This window comes from Mya arenaria, chromosome 1 (assembly GCF_026914265.1).
Source record: "Mya arenaria isolate MELC-2E11 chromosome 1, ASM2691426v1".
Taxonomy (NCBI): Eukaryota; Metazoa; Mollusca; class Bivalvia; order Myida; family Myidae; genus Mya; species Mya arenaria.
Genome location: NC_069122.1, coordinates 63192073 through 63210415, shown reverse-complemented (window position 1 = coordinate 63210415; position 18343 = coordinate 63192073). Strand labels below are relative to the sequence as shown.

The 18343-nt window shown below is 39.6% G+C and overlaps 1 long non-coding RNA gene across 1 annotated transcript; it reads right to left on the bottom strand.

The window, feature by feature from the left end:
- Window positions 1-3058: 3058 nt before the first annotated feature.
- On the bottom strand, window positions 3059-3760 carry LOC128220327 (uncharacterized). Its single transcript, XR_008258757.1, has 3 exons — window positions 3686-3760; window positions 3342-3491; window positions 3059-3227 (listed from the first exon to the last, which is right to left on the bottom strand). It is a non-coding gene; the product is annotated as an uncharacterized LOC128220327 (long non-coding RNA).
- Between the last annotated feature and the right edge of the window lie 14583 nt (window positions 3761-18343).

Genomic DNA, 18343 nt, shown 5'->3' with positions numbered 1-18343 from the left:
TTCTATAGCCCTTCTCCCTTCACATCGAAAATCATCTCTCTTAAGTACTACTTTGTTGTACGGTATAAATAATGACAGCTTTACAACCCAAGGAATACACGTTTTTGTAACTAACATGACCATTTTGTACATTTGTACCAGGTCGGCTGTCAACCACTTCCATATTCAAATGACAATCAAATATGCCCTGCATTACTAAATATACAGTATGTAGACACATATCCATTTAATTAAATCTTAATTATATCTTAAATATAACGTTAATTAACGTATTACGTCACATACTTTAATTAACTATATGTACTACTACTACTCTTCACCATGTTGCTATCACCTTTAAAGCTGCACTCTCACAGATTGAACGTTTTGACAACTTTTTTATTCTTGAGCCATTTTTTGCAAAAATGCATGGAAACCATTTATATAAGACTGCTAACAAAAATTAGATCGCAGGTTTTTGTATTAAAGTTAAAAAATTGATGTTTAATGCAGTTTTCCTTAACCGTTAGTAACGGTTTAGGCCATAAAACATTAACTTTCTAACAGAAATATGAAAATCTGGGATCTGATCTTTTGTCAGCAATCTTTTATCATTGATTTGAAGACATTTATGCAAAAAATTGCTCTTTCTAAGACAAAAAATAAAAAGTTGTAAAAACAGTAAATCTGTGAGAGTGCAGCTTTAATTAAACCAAATTCATGCTACCTTCTATAAATAATAATAATAATAATAATAACTTTATTTAAAGAAGGTAACACATTAATGCAATTTCAGCCAGAAATTGACTTCGAAAAAAATGTCAAAAGTCTAATACCATAGATGAAACATAAGCATTTTTTATGGGAATTCTGGGACTTAATAATGGGTCCTGTGCAAAAGTGAGTGTTTTACCCTAAATGTATTTGGGACAGGTTGAAATCATAATCCAGATCTGTAAAATCATTAAAACTTGCTGAAACCAAGATGGCACAATTACACTAAAATGATAGTTTCAAGAGAAGTTAACGCAAAAGCTGGGAATTAGGTTTCCATCACCACACTGAAAATATAAAGCTATTGATATTGCATGTCAGCCACAAAAACAATTTATAATCTCACATTTTGATTTACCTTATAAAAACCTACCGGTATATCAAAGCCCAAGAAATGCAAAATGGAGCAAAGACAATAGCTTATCTGCATTTTATTAGTTGAATAAGGGAAATATAACAACAATTATTAAAGCCGGTTACATTTTGTGTGTATTGTCCCTGGCAACATGTGTACCAAGTTCTGTATGAATATCTTGAACAGTTTTAGTTATGGCCCAGGATCAACAACAAAACCAAGGCTATGACAACTAATATTTGCATCCCTACCTTTGTAGCAACAAGACCTCAAACAATGTTGGCTATATTGTTACTTCTGGCCCCTGCAGCCCATTTCAGTCCTGGCCTCTCATCCCTGGGAAGATTCAGTCCATATTGTCACTAATGCTGCTACTGCTGGAACCAACATTATAATTGTTGTTGTTTAGTCTACAATGTTGGACACTATCAACTTCATCATACGGTAATCACCATAAAAGTCTGATGGCAACTCTTGTAAACCTTGTCCAAATATATTCATCATCTTAGATTGTGACTAATAAGTGTGTATTTCTATCCTTATAAATATGAAATGTCCAAATGAAAACTTGTGTATTGTCATGGAAGAAGCTACAGAGTAATTTAAAGCATGTAAGGTTTCACTAGTTGATTGATTGTGCACTCTTGAGGTCATACATGTATGAACCACTCAAGAGTCTGTTTCTAGAGAAGAAACCAGTACTAATGTCCTCTTTGAGAAGCCATAACCACTTACACCCATAAGTCTGGACATAATCTTTTCAATCAACTTTGGCCTGCCATACTCTCCTGGCGGGGCCTGAAGACAAATATTTGAAAACTTACAGTCAAACTGAAGTTCATTTGAAGCAATGATTAAATAACATAAGTATGGTCCAGACTGCTTTCAATACAACATTAGCTCTGGAATTATCTTCTCTTAATCCATGGTGAAAATATCAAATAAATGTATCACCACTAAATGTGCATGAAAAAGATAAAACCATGTGTTACCATATGAAACATGACTTAGTCAATACAGTGAAACTGCGTTCCCTCAAACAAGCGGTCGTTCGAGAACTGGCTTTCCCTCGAGGTCGGAGCTTGGTCCCGAAATTTTTTTCTTCTATTTTCATATAAAATATACCCACGCTGCATCGAAACCTAAATTGTGCACAAAACCTTATGGCTCCCTCGAGGACATAATTTCACACTTTTTCCCAAACGCGTGTTCCAAAATAAATAAACAATTGCTAGGTGTTAACATTTTCGCAAGTTGTAAAAATTGCAATGACAGTTGAAAGGCAATTTGACAAGGTGTGAAAAACCGTTTTTCACTGTTAACGCATGACAGATATTAGCTGATATGGGCATTTGAGATGATAATTAGGAGAAGTTAATGACGAGAAGTTAACGCTTTATATGTGGTCAGAAGGTTCTTTGAATTCACTGCCGATGCTGACCGTGATCTTCAGACGCTCTGTACGCTGTCACGTCACATTACAATTGAACAGTTTCGCGAAACCGATGTTGCTTGTTACGAAAATGTGCCTTTTTGTTAAAATAAACATTTCTATTTATTCATTTATTGTTTTTTCTTTTGCGTTTTACATTTAGTTTACGTCAACCTTTGAACATATTAGCAATTTCCACAACGCAACACATAATCGGTGTCTTAGTAAACAGTCTGTTTGACGACTTCAAACTTAAAATACACCGAAAGATATTTCAGATCAAACTGGAAAAATTGAAAATTGGGTCGTTCGAAACATCGGTTCCCTCGAGGTTTTGGCTCGGTCCTTGGCGACCTCGAGCAATCGCAGTTTTACTGTACATGCTGACATATCAAGGGTTAGAAATGAAGATGAAACAATACATTGGCTTATCCATGAATCGGCAAGACAAAGCTCTAAGTATTGCTGTATTATAACCATGCAATTAGCCAGGCAGTGTTTTTCATACAGTTCTTGAAGTTCTAGTCCTCTCTCAAGGTCAACTTCTCATCCCTCTGTTATGAAAATGTTGTCCACCCACTCCATGGCCTGTTCTGCTGCAAGTCAGCTGTCACTCAGAGTGCTCCACACCTGCCTCCACTCACTTAGGGTCTTGTCTACTGGAAGGTGGAAGTGCTCAGCCAGGTCCTGAAAAAAATATAATTCACATGACTGTAAAAACAGGCAGTTTAGTACCTGAAGGTAACTTGTAACTGCTTTCTCAGCATGCACGATTATTTTTTAATCTGATATACTCATTACAATGTTAAATGCCATCTTTCCCATGGCAGGTTGGCTCCTCCCCAGGGAATTTCCGGGTGTTCAAGTCACCTCCAACTTCTGGAGGAGTGGCAGGTCTGGGAATCGATCCTCTAGGTTCACCACAATGTTCTTCAGGAAAGGGCTGTTGATCTGCAAATGCACAACAATATTTACAACTGAACATTAAAGTGAGAGATCTTGATTAATTAAAAAAAAGAAATTTTGAATTAGAACAAGATTCGGTATATTAAACCTTATTTTACATTTAATTTTTCAATAAAAACAGTAACAGTCAAAATAATTTGTTCACAGAGTTGTACATGGAAATAATTTTTCATGTGTACCTTGTTCTGGAAATAGTCAATATATCTGTCTCTGAACTCTCTCTGATTGTAAAGCTTTGATGTTTCAAAATGGTCATGCGGTCTACAGATGCTTGGTAGGCCTTGCCCGGCTCTGCTAGCAGTCCTTGCAGGATAGCACATGTCCCATTGGCTTGACAGTGGTGTATATACACACAAGGCAAACCAAATAATTAATCAATTAGCCTTTAACTGATCTTTTGAATGTGCCTTTAAACAAAAAGTTATGTCAGAAGATGTTGTTTTAATAAATGTTATAGGTAATAAATAAATTTACTAGGTCTGACTAAAGGATGTAAAGATGACATACCTGCAGGGCAGCAGACACTTCTGCTAGGTGAGGCAAAACATCAGCCATCATGTGAAGGGACATCACAAAGCGGTGGTCCTGTGTGAACTTTGCTAGACCAGGCTCCCACATCATTTTGTTTCCCAGCCTCCCTCTCCAGGCTGGTGAAGACAGATGGCAGGCACTTTATCAACGTAGTTGTTGCCTTCTCCTGCCACATCTATCTAACATCTTTCACCTCTAACAGCTTGAGCTCCTTCAGCACATTAAATGATTCTGAAATAACAAAACTAATTTTGGGGTGCTAATTATTGGAAATAAAATATCTCAAATAGCACTTATTAGTTTTTCATCAGCAGAAATATGTTTAGGGATGATTTGCAAGCTTTAAACCTGCAAATTCACCAAGTGAATTTGAACTATCAATTTGCCTGTATTTCCCTCAAGCCACTTGTCCTGATGGGGCTCTTGTCACCTAGAATATCCTTAACTTGGGGAAGGTATGGTATGACCTTGACTGCCTGGACTGCAACAAGGGCCAACCTATGTGCGAGGCAGTAATTGTTTACGAGATGGGGTACTCTCTGCGTTGCCACCCTATTTTTTCAAGCCACCAATGCAGCAGCCCCATCACTGCTGAAGACACACTTCCTGTCCAGTAACAGATTGACAGAGGTCAGTGATGGCAGCTCTGATGGTGTCTGCCTTCTATAGTCAACAAAAGGCAGCACGGACAAGAACTCCGTTCTGCTAGTTCCATGCAAAATATAAAAAAACTACCATAGTATTTTCAAATGGCCTGCATTTACAAAAATGATTGACAACATTTAGTAACTATGACCTGATGTAGACAATCATCTCATTAATGACGGAGACATCTGTGGTCTCAATCACCATGATAGTAAACCATGGGGATATCCCAACATGTTTCATTAAGGTGTCCCTCAGCAATCGCCCAATCATTAGCACTGCTTCCTGGATGAGCCTCTGTGATTTCCGTTGTCATTGGCGCCTTTCTGAAGGTTGATGAGGATGTTGACTCCCTGCAGCTCTCCTTAAAAACATTCCATCACATTGTTGCATACAAGATGAAGAATGTTTAATTGCTAACAAAAAACCACAGTGAAATCTGCCCGTGGTGCAGCTTTAGCTCCTCAACAGTTTCTTCTCCCCCAACCGCTGCTTAATAACTGCTCTTCTTTCCCTCTGCTTGTGAAGTCACTTCTCTTCCTGGCCAAAGGACTACAACTCTGTCAAAATTCGGTCACCTCAATGTTCATATCGCCCTCGTCGTCCAAATTGAAACCCGTTACACAAACTACCAGAGAGTGTTCAGGGGACATCACTCTTGTCACCGCTTTATTCATTTTTGAGGCCGGGCACTTTAAAATAACTTCAAACTTAGTAGTACCAGAATTGTTGAGTCTTTTAAAATCAGCTGATTTTTTCTTCTTAGAAGACATAATTTGCAAGTACAAATTTATGACTCATACACGTAGTTAATGCACAAGTCAATTGTAACCACAGTAACCACGGACCGGTTGTCCGGTAAGCGCAGTGGTTAGCGCACTTGCTTCTCACCAAGGCGACCCGGCTTTGATAGTGGGCCTGGGCGCATGTGAGTTTGGTTAGTGGTCACCAAGCCGGACAAGTGGGTTTTCTCCGGGTACTCCAGTTTCCCCCACATCGCAAGACCACACTCTCGCACAACATCGTGCCAACAACAGCGATTAATATAAGTTGCAATAGCTTTTTTCACAATTGTTGTAAAATCAAATAAAGTTTAAACTAATTGTAACCACCAAGTCCGGGGAATAGCAGGCACTTTGAATCCAGCCAAGCCCGGGTTAAATCTCCGCCCTGCTGGTATGTACTGCTTGTAAAATCCCCGCCAAATGCCCGCACCCCAGGGACCCTGGGTAAGGTCCATTCCCTGCTATTTTAGATGCAAAGACAAAACCATCGCATTCACCTGGCACTGCAGAGCCACCGTGATGGTAAAATCACGGTCCATTTCCCCAACTATCCCTGACATCGGCGTAGCTCCAATAGGCACGGTAGGCCCGGGCCTACACATCCTTTCCAAAAATGAAATATACAAAACGTCCAAATCTGCTACAAAAACTGAAAGGTAAGGGGGGTGACAGCTTAAGCCTACTTTACATTCAAATTAAAACTCCAGGTTAACTAAGTATATTTTTTTTTTAAGTTGAGTGCCTATTTTTTGAAAACGGTTGAACCGTCAGTTTAACTCGGTTTTGTTTACAAATATAAAGTTGTGAAGCGGGAGTATATTTTGAACGTCATTCAACATGTTTTCCCCTTACCCCGACCCTAAAGGTTCCGATGGATCGTGGAATAATGACTTTAAACTTAGACTTTTATCACAGAAGTGGGAGTTCGTTATTGATTTCAAATTCCCATCGAGGTACGTATGTAAGACAGATGTTTAATCAAAAAAGTTTCGGAAATTTCGGACAAAAATATATTATTATTATTTTAGTTTCTCATAGAACAAATGGTAGCAAGGAATTACATTATAACCTGCTGTATTATGTTCGTAGTTATGTCTTAGTTTAATAAATTTACACCCATTTATTTAAACGATAACAATACATTATTCTACAGTAGTCAGTTCATTAATAATCCCTCTTTTCCTTTTATCACAACGGCCTTTTTACTATTTTACCAAGAAAAATGTTTAAATAATTATGTTTCACCGCTTCATCGCTCGTCCGTCCGTCCGTCAGATCGTCCTATTGTCCACCCATCCATCCATCTATGCATCCGCCTGTACACCAACAATTACGCTAAATTTTGTGGTTTGGGGTATGGTCAGTGATATGTTTGTAAGGTTCAGTCTGTCATTGTGGGATAAAAATGGACAGTAGGGTGAAAACAAAACATAGTGGGGTTAAAAAGAAAAAAAAAACAATAACCCAGAACGCATTTCTCATAAGAACGTCCGTCTTAACACAATCCGTCCGTTCAGCCATCGACCCGTCTGAACTAGACCTGCCCAAGACTCGGCAAGAGTTTAGCGAGGAAGTAAGGAAGGGGAGTCTGCGATGGCAGCTGCAGGATGCAAAACCTTCGACACTGCTGGCGACACTCAACAAGACATCGGAGGCAGCTTATTATATTATTATTATTATTAGACCAGATTTGTTGAGCGCCCTTTTCATAAAAAAATACGTTCAAGGGCGCTTTATAATTAAACATGTGACATATCGCAGATATGTGGAAATCACCAAAAGTGACACATTTTAACATATTAAACCAATTCAAGTGAAAATCATATGTTGTCAAAAAAACACACACACATAAAGTGTCTAAAAATGCTATATGCAATAAAATAAGCATAAAAAGGTAAAATAAGAATAAAAAATCAACAACATGAAACCAAATATATATATATACATATATATATATATATATATATATATATATATATATATATATATATATATATATATATATATATATATATATATACAGTTACTGTAGTTCTGTATCGTAAAAAATAAGAAGGGATAAAAACAGTCACAGTTGTTATCTATACGTTGTAGGAAGTTTTGAAAAGTTGTGTTTTGAGAGCTCTTTTGAATGAATTAAGTGATGATTCTTTTCTGAGAGTGTCCGGGAGAGAATTCCATAGTTTTGCGGCAGCAACTTTGAAACTCCTATCACCGTAAGAGACCAGTCGACATTTTTGTGGCACAAGGGTGGTTGCTACACTTGCTGATCTCAGGTTTCTAGTTGGCACGTAAACCTCTACTAAGTCGCTCATGTAAACCGGTGACTGACCATGCAAGGTCTTGAAAGTTTGAATGATAATTTTATATTTAATTCTATCTTGTATTTGAAGCCAGTGAAGGTCTTTAAGGATTGGTGTTATGTGTTCAAAACGGCTTGTTTTCGTAATGATACGTGCAGCTGTGTTTTGAACAATTTGCAATTTGTTCGTTGTTGATTTCGGCACGCCATACAAGAGAGCATTGCAATAATCTAACCGTGATGTCACAAGCGAGTTTATGAGAGTCTTGGTGGCATCAGCGGTCAAATATGGCTGAATATGACCAATCTGTCGTATCTGACCATAGCATGTTCGAGTCACCGAATTAACATGCTGGTCCATGTGCATGTTCGAATCAAGCGTAACACCAAGGTTTCGAACAGTTTTTGATGGTTTTATGCTCGTATCGCCAATTTCCAGTTCTAGATTTTCAACAAGTTTGGAGTGTTTTTGACTTGAAAAAATAATTAATTCAGTTTTGTCTGCATTCAATTTTAACATGTTTGAATTCATCCATGATATGATTTCTTTTAGGCATTGTTCAACTCGCGTGATTGTGACTACCTTTGATGCTTGGTCAGTTGGTTTAAACGAAAGATAGAGTTGGGAGTCATCTGCATAAAAATGGTGGTTTAGACGATGGTTTTTACAGATAGACCCGACCGGCTTAGTGTACATCGTGTAGAATTTTGGGCCCAGTACCGATCCTTGAGGAACACTGAATTTCATAAGGACCGGTTCAGAGAGTTTGCCGTCGATGCATACCGTTTGGTAGCGGTCTGTTAGGTATGATGCGACCCATTGACGAGGTTTATCTGCAAATCCAAAGTCAGATTCGAGTCTTTGAAGAAGGGTGTTATGGTCAATGGTGTCAAATGCAGCCGACAGGTCCAGCATCACGAGTACTGTAATATCACCTGTGTCTAATGATTCAAGAATGTCGTTTTGAACTTTTACCAATGCCGTTTCAGTTGAATGAAATTTCCTGTATGCTGACTGGTTTGTTTCATGTAATTGATTGTTTGTCAAATGTTCCTCAATTCTTCTGTTTACCACTTTTTCGAGGATTTTTGAGAGATATGGCAAATTTGATACTGGTCTGTAATTCTTGAGTATGTTTTTGTCAAGACTAGGCTTTTTTAACAATGGCCTTATTCGTGATGCTTTAAATGATTTAGGCACGATTGAACTTTGAAGCGAGCTGTTAACAATTTTCAGCAAAATTGGTAGAAGTTCGTTTATACACGATTTCAAGAGCCATGTAGGAAGAGGGTCTAGTTCACAAGACTTGTTAGCTGACTGTTGAACAAGCTTTTTCACCTCCTCCTCTGTTGCTGGAATGAAATTATCCATTCGCGCAATATCACGTACTTCTGTGCTACGATCTTCTGGTACTGATTCACTCTGATTCTGAGATGAAATGTTCGTTCTGATTGTTTCTATTTTATCTATAAAGAAATCGCTAAACTCCTGTGCTAAAACTTCTGGTTTCTTACCTGGTGGAAGTGCAACTTCACTTGGGCCATTCAATAAATGTTTCGTTAATTTGAACAAACTTTTTTGGTCCCGTTCATTTGATTTTACTTTCTCTGAGTAATAATCAATTCTTGCCTTTTTCAACATTTTGTTAACGATTGCGCATTGGTTCCTATACATTAATTGGTAAACGTTGAGTCTTGAAATCTGCCATTTACGTTCTAGCTTACGCTTCACATGTTTGGCACTTATCCCTGCATATACATTATACTACAGATACTGCTGACCATGCCTGCCACATCCGCCTTATGTGAGAGCCCCTTCAGTTACATGAGGTGTATCAAGACATACCTTCGCTCTACAATGACCGTCGAGAGGCTATCCTCACTTGGCGTCATCCATATTCATCGAGATGTTGAGATAGACATAAATAAAATCATAAACACATTTGCTTCAGTCAAATGCAGGAACTTTCATTTGAAGACCCTCGCTATAGCATTGTAAACAAACTGACTATAGACCTTATTTAACCATAACATCGTATTTTCTATGTTGAAGCTTTTTAACATTTTGGTATCAAAGCTTTGTATTTCAGTTCTGTTACTGTACGTCATGAGTAAGGCAACAATAAAGTTTAGTCAAGTGCATTATGAAGCTATTTTTGAAAACTAAAAGGACTCCAGATATATATAATCGCACCATATTAGATCTAGAGTAAAAAAACATCCCGGGGGTGGACCCCCGAACCCCCCTCCCAAGTGGGCCTATACATCTTATTAGGCCAAGGTACGCCCCTGCCTGAAATACACCTGGACCTTGGGGGTGCGGTGGTTACAAGTGACTGGTGCATACATTAGTCCAAATAATTGTACGTTGATAGATTTTTTTTAATTTTTGATATGGCAAATCCCGTACAACACGTCTATTATTTTAGACTAGTGCATGTATACTGTACATGTAATGATAACCTGATGAGACACTAGCAGCGATGTGAAAAAAACCCACAAAATTATGCCATTCCAGAGTTAAACAAGAATAAACAAGTGCAAATTACTCCAAATTGTCAACTTAAAATTAGAAAAAAACACACAATCTAAATCAGTTCAATCCAGCACCTCGATAAAAAGTTTTATAAACTTTCAACTACTGACAAGTCAGTAAAGAAACTGATTTGTTTTATATTTTACGCCCATAAAGAACAGCCAATCAAAACAAAGTTTGAACGCAATGACCCAATATAAAACTGCGGCAAATACATGTTAGAAAGTGTGAAGGTACGTTACGCTGTTAATAATTATATATTTTGAAGGTTAAAAAATGCGATGATAAGGAATCTCTACCTTTATGACAGCAAATGAATACCTTATAACTAGGGGAGGCAATCGTGCGGCGGTTACATTACACTAATCATATTTACTCGCAGCCAAAATTAAATACTGTATATTTGGCTTTCTTTGAAACACAGATGAGTACGATTGAATATCGGAATGTTCACAAGAAGATTTAATTAAATATTTACCTTCCATGAACGCCTTATGTTTGTCAAAGTGCAACTTCGTCTGATATATTAGACAACTGCTATATTGACAGCGAATCCGGGTCAACTCGGAAGCCCAATTACCTTTTCGGCCTGGTCCAAATCGGCCCAGTTACCATTTCGGCCTGGTCCATTTCGGCCTACTTTTTGTATTGATATTATTATACTCATATCCGTTCGTGAATATGTATATTAGACGACAGTAATGTTGTATATATTTTTTCAGATATTCTATTTCCTCAAGAGACAAAATGGAATCAGAAAGAATGAGAAATATGATGTATTAAAATATTTATTTCCGAATCTTATATACACTACTGCAACCAAAACACATTAAATAACAATAGTAAGGTAGGTATTAAGATTCCTAATTTATGTATCAATCGTTACGGATATCATCAAAACGATGTTTTGAATGATAATCGAGGTACGTTATTCTAGAAGAATTTCTGTTGAATTACTTTTTAACAATGGTATGATCGTAAACACATACAATTGAAGTTAGTCAGAGGTTAATTTTTCAGCACATTATGAACAGTTTGACACACTGAAATGATGCAGGATGTTGTTTGCATTGTCACCAAAATGTGTGTAATGTGTTTGCACAAAATAAAATTGAGGGTTAAGTTACAAAAAATCGACCAGGAAACGTGAACAGTTGTGTTATAACCGTGCCGTTTGGAAGATAGGAATATATACATGAAATCACGGTTACATCATGCAGAGATATGCCATATTTGCCGAGAAAATATGAAAAAATGAGGATAAACTCAACACATTTATTTGTAAACATTGCCTCCTGAGCCACAATCTGTTCAATAACTTTGTTATCTTTAAAGTTATGATACCAAACAAAGATGTCGATTGAAGAATATGTTTCCCCACACACTGGACGCATTTATTTTTCAAAATAAATGTCAACTTACCTGGCAAAAAAGTCCCAGAATCGGTATTTATCAATCCATATACGTCATTTTGTTTGCAATGACACTTTTTTTTTCACTTCATGTTTGCCAGAAACGAAATAACGCCCCCCCCCCCAACCCCCGCTAAACTGGGAAACCATTATGCGCTGTTTAAACGGGGACACTCAGATGAGACAGCAACATGATTGTTGCGTTTATTCTTTGTATCATGTAAAATGATGTATTATCGGCCTCTTACTATCTCGCATGGGCATGTTTTGAGGAATAACTGTATTTGCCGATTGTTGGACCATTTGGTGTCTAGTCCCTTTAACAATGATCACGAAACTTTCTTTTTCAAAAAGACACAAATTTCGCAGTTGAAAATTATTCATAATTTTGAATAACGTCATCGTTAGTACTAAATTGCTATGCGACAGAAATACTGGTAAGCCACGGAAAGTCCATCATTGTACAATTATCATACATTGTCACATCTATACCAAACCTCGAATGTATATCATACAGCAAAGGGAGGTAAAGGTTACTAACGCTGTGTGAAGGTTACAATGCAGTTATCTCGCTTGGGTAACACTATTGTAAACTAATATGTGCAATATTTATTATTAACTATGTAGATATCTTCATCGTTGAAATCAAACAGATAAAGTTAAAATACTTTATTTTTTATGGTTTGGCATGGTGCATTAGAAATAATAGCCTGCATTTCCAGTGCCTGCAATGGATTTGGACTAGTCTGAGTCTTCTGATGTACGTGGGCGCTTAATGCTGGTTGTGCGGACATTAACCGGGCGTTTGCGTTGTCCCGGGATCTTTGGGAACATGCCAACGGAATTTTTGGTATTGAATGTCGCGCTGGGCCAATGGCATCGACATCCAAGCATGTTTTGATTTACGGGTCGTAAGAAAATAGTCCATCATGGCCGACCAAGAAGATGTTCAAACAACCAAGAGATATGTTAGTCCAAAGACAGAATGAGGAGCGAACTTTTACCACTTATTTGTGTGTAAGTGTTATTTTTATATTTATTGTATTTTATTAAAATATAAAAATGGTTTCAAAAGAGCCCTCATGAGAAACTAAATGGAAATGTCATTAATTCTTAGTGGGTGGGGTAAAGTCTTCTTTTGACAGATTCTAATATAGTTAATAACAATTTTGAAGCTCCAGTGATCAGTGGCAAAAATTAAGAAAACAAATACTCTTTTTGATTTTTTTTAATAACAAATAAGTCTGAATCTGACTTTACTTAAATCCATAATAGGTTAGACTTTCTTTCTCAGTGTATTTATCTCATACATTTCATATCATTAACTTTAATTTTTATATAATTAAAATTTACATTCTAAAGTGTTTAGTGCGCCTGCCGGCTCTACTAGTCCTAAATACCCTTTATTACTACGTAGGACCCCTTCAAACCACACCAAAACACTCTTATTTTCTCTAAGAACACAGAGCACTTTTTCCAACGTCTTGTGTCTTCGCGGACTGCATCCAAAGAGAGCGCATGCGCAGTCTTTCGATCGCACCGTAAGGCTCTACAAAACGCCTCCTTATAGTCGGCCGGGTTACATACAACTAAGTGACAAAGCGTCGTCACAACACTCCCCCCAACTTTATAAATTAAAGTCTGGGTACAACGGGAAGAGTTAACCTGCCTAAATGTAACCTCCCTTTAACCTGTTGCCGACAAGTTGCACCTTTGACCAAAATTGGACTAAAGCTTAGACTAACCACCTTAATGGACCATAACCTTTGTTCCATTTACCCCCCTGCCTCTAGTCCTCCCCACGAAACAGACTCCTTCCATTTTCCGCTGTAGCCTGGAGTAGTTCCGCCGCTGGCATTCCATATATATGGCTCACAATCTTTGCGGTACGGTACAGCTGATTTGGAGCCGAGATCCTTTCTCCTTCAGGTGGAAAGTATGGGGCATCCGTCTCCAACAACATGGAAGTCAGCGGGACCTTCTTCATGGCTTGTTTCTGGTCTTCGTTGAAACTTTTGGCCATCGCTGTGAAACCACAATACAGGTGGGTGAATGCATGTTGCCACTTTTCGAGGACGTAACTGTCTCCAGTAAAGCAGTGGAGATACACTGTGTGGTCCTTGTTCAGGTATTTCTTGGCATAGTGCAGCAATACCGGATACGCCTCCGTCCCGTCATCATTCTGCATTCCCCTACAGTGGAAAATAACTGTCTGTTTCTCTTGAGCTAGTGGCAAAATGACGTCCAGCAGCTCCAATTGATGGTGCCAATGATGCGGCATCTCCGAATGGTCCACACCAATCTCTCCCAGCGCAACAACCCTTTTCTGGCGCAGAAGAACTTCCAATCTTTTGAGATCTGAAGACTCTCGTGCATATTGGTGGTTGCTGGCGTGCCTTGGGTGGATCCCTACCGCCACTGCCAAACTCCCGGGAAGATCCTGAAGTTGTCTGTTTGTTGGCCACGTCTTAGGATCACAGAAGCTTGCACAAGATCCGATGAGGTCTATTTCCATGTCGGGCAATACTTCTGCTTTAGACCAGATGGCCTCCAACGTGGCACAATTTGGCAGACTCAACTTGGTCTTCAACCTGTCCAGATGAAAGTGTGCATCATAGGCAATTGGCAGAGGATCCCTCATCAAATCTGCTGGCCCGTCAAAAATGGTTCTCAGATAAGTCTGCTGTTCCTGATCGAACGTCGCCAAGATTATCATCAATGCTTTATAATGAAGCACCGCCCCAATAGAATTGAGTGGGCACACTGTAAACTTTGCGGGAATCGCATGTCCAACATATCGGCAAAAAGCCTCCATATGCAACTTTAATCTGTCTAAAACAGAGACATTATCCGCCAACTCCAACACTCTCTGCATCCGGAGACACTCGACCAACTCATCTAAAGTCCCTGGCCTCCCAAGCATCCAGGTCGTCATGAGAACCAACGCCCGCTTTCTTCTTTCCAGAACCTCCTCGTCATCGGGGGGCAGGCGCTCATCAAAAATGCCTGGGACATGTTCCCGGAAGGCATGAACTTTGGGGTACCTTGTATTACCTCCACAGCCTGGTATGATACATGTGCGATTTCTTTTATATCCGTAATGCAAGGCCACATCCTCCATTGCTCCTCCAGATGCTAAAGTGTCCTGGTTGAGTGGAACCATATTAGTTTTACTTACTGACTTATCACTAGAGTAATAAACTCCCTTTGATATAGTCAGACGTCCACTCCCTCCAGCCTCTTCAGAGTAAAAAACTCTCCTCTCCTCTGGGTTGTTAGAGCAAGAAGCTCTCTTCAACCTTTTCCCGTTTCCTGCACTGGGCTGATGTTGATCTTCTGAAGTGGATGGTTGCTGTTCATCTCTACTTGTCTTCCGGCTACTTTGTTCAGGCAGTTGAGCCTTGACAGGGGAAATCCTTATTACTGCAGGGGATACCACAATCTTTACGGGGGATTTTCGTGGTGATCTACCTTTTTCCCCTTCCGGAGTATTTAGTAGAGATGAATGTGCGGACAAGTCCAATTCAAACTCCACCTCCATTTCTTCACACTCAGCCCCTTTTCCGGCATCGATGACCACTTTTTCAATCTGGGGGTCAATTTCCAGCCTGAAGTCTTTTGTTTGCTTCAGCGGCTCATAGATCTGTTCCTTGGTCACTTTGATGGGTGGAAGTTTGTGGATATTGGTTACTATCCACTCCCTGTCCACGACTTCCAGGATGTTCAGTTCATTGGCCACTTTTTTACAGAAATTCAACCCCTTTCCTTTTCCTCGTCCCGTACTACGAGCCAGATCACATGTCGCCTTTATCAGGCTTTTCAGAAGATCTTGGTCCCCTTCCTTGCAGAGTGCCAAGCTGAGGCGTGACACCAATTTGTAGCGGCCTTTCTCAAGAAGGTCTTTCACCTCCCGAACGATCTTGCTGTCAGCCATCCTTAAACAAATAGACAAAAAAATGACTATTACACATTCTTTGATGTTATACAACTCCTACACTTGTATTTATCAATATTCAAAGCTTCAGAGGGTGTAACATTCACACAAGAATCATGGTACCATTCATCACAATAGTCACACTGAATCATGAATCTACCTCCCCATGGCTGCTTGCATACACAGTACTTTGTCTCATCTGTTCCAGTTCCTTTTGACAGAATGGATCACTATCCGGTTTTTCTTGGTACTTTCTTATCCAAGCTGGGATAGTTCTTGCTGTACAAGGCATCAACCTGTCATGATTGGTTACCACCACCGCATTCTTCAATTTAATCTGGTACTGGTAGCCAGACACCTTTCTTGTAATGATTGCGGGCCCTTTCCAGGGTGCAGTTAATTTCTTGCATTTTCCTTTCACCACTGCCGTGTCTAACAAGTACACCAGATCCCCCTCTTTGTATGGCCTTAATAGAACCTTTAGATCGTAGTACCTTTTCATCCGCTTTAAAGAAGTTTTCAATTGTTTTCGAGCGGTGTCATGAGCATTCTTCATCCTCTCTTGTAGCTCTGCTACATACTCCTCCGGTTCAACACTTTTGTCAGCGTGATTTGGGAACATTAAACTTGCCGGTGTGTTCACCTCACGACCCAACATCAACATGTTTGGTGTGAAACCTGTGCTTCTGTTCACAGCTGACCGAAGAGCTCCTGCTATCTGAGGTATGTGCTCATCCCATTTGTTTTGCGACTTGCCCAAAAAACAACGCACCGCCTCCATCAGTGTTCTATTATACCTCTCAACCTGACCATTTGCTGAGGGTCTATACGGTGTGGTACGTGCCTTGTGTATTTCTAAAGCACGGCAAAGGGCTGTAAACAATTTACTTTCGAAATTGCGTCCTTGATCAGAAAAAATCTGAAAAGGAAAGCCGAATCTTGAGAAAAACTCATTCACGGCTGCCTTTGCGGTTACTTCTGCTTTTTGGGATGGTAACGGTATACATTCTACCCACTTTGTAAATTGATCCACCATCATTAAGCAGTGCTCATTGCCTTGTGCTGTTTTTGGCAAAGGTCCCATAAAATCTATATGGACCCGTTCCATTGGTGCCCCGGCATGGTACTCAGTCAGTGGTACCTTTCCATATACCTTAGTTTTCTTGTTCTTGCCACACACATCACAGGACAAGATGTATCTTTCAACATCTCTTCCCAAGTGCAACCAAAAGAATTTTTCTTTAATCTTAGCTTTGGTTCTTGCAATCCCCTGATGTGCGGCAGAAGGTATATCATGATGCCAATAAATTGCCAGTTCTTGCAATGCTTTGGGTACCACCAATTCCAAATCTTCCGATTCCCTCTTTTGCTTAAACAGCACACCATGACTGAGTTTAAACAATTCTTTGTTTATCCAATAGTACTTGCTGTCAGAGGAGGCTAAAACAACCTCTCCCTCTGTCGGCACAGTACCTGCCTCAAGATAAGCCCTAATGATACCCAAATCTCCATCAGCAGCTTGTTCTATTTGGAGTTCTTCAAAAGTAAACCCCCAACAAGATGGACTTTCTGTTGTAGCTTCTTGCGGTACCTTAACAGAACAGGTTCTAATCATGATGTCCGCTCCATCTCTGATAATGTCAAACCCTGACTGACTGTCAGATATGTCATAGCCCAATGAATCAGAAAAACTGCCTCCTTGTTCAAACATATGATTTTCCCTGACACACGAATCAGGTTTACCTTCCCGGGTGTACAATCCGGTATGTTCCCCTTGATTTCGCTCATTGAAAATCCCTTCCCGACATAACTCGGCAAGCCCCTGATCTCCGTCACCCCTGAGTGCCTTCCCGGCAGTACTGCCGGTTTTATCTCCCTGGCGACTTCATCAGGAATATCCTGGCTGAAACAGCCTGAATAATTGCCTGAACAAGGTGTCCCTAAACCTTCATTTGACTCAGACCCTCCCTTTTCTTCTTTGACATTATCCTCTGCTCTCCTTTCTCTACTCTCTCCAGTTATCACTCTCAAGGCTACCGCTTCATCCACTGACCTGGTGAACTCACCCCACCGATCATCTGCTCTTTTGCAGTAATCACAACCACCACATGGTAACTTGTCTGGAGTTACCCCTGCAATATAAGAGTGACATGGCACCAGATCATCCCGCAACCTAGACATGGCATCTGCATTACCATGCTTAGAACCTGGTCTATGTTGCACCACCATGTGATATTGGGACATATTGCTAATTGACCTTGCGGCTCCTTAAACCGTAACAACCAGGTTAAGCTACTATGGTCTGTCCGCACCCTAAAAACATTACCTAAAAGATAGTGTTTATAGTGCCTGGTCAATCTTACAATAGCCAGCAGTTCTTTTCGGGTAGTGCAATAGTTCTTTTGCTCCGTTGTGAGCGTGAAGCTACAATATGAGATAACCTTTTCTACCCCATTCTGAATTTGGCTCAGCACCCCACCCACTGCATAATCTGACGCATCAGTGTCCAAAATGAAAGGGTCCTGGTTGTTTGGCAAAGCCAGAACAGGTGGACATGTTAGAGCTGTTTTTAGTTCATTAAATGCTTCATTTTGCACTTCTTCCCAGATAAATGGTTTTTTCCCTGTCAGATTATATAGTGGCTGAGCTACTTTTGCAAAATCTTTCACAAAGAACCGGTGATAGTTAGCCC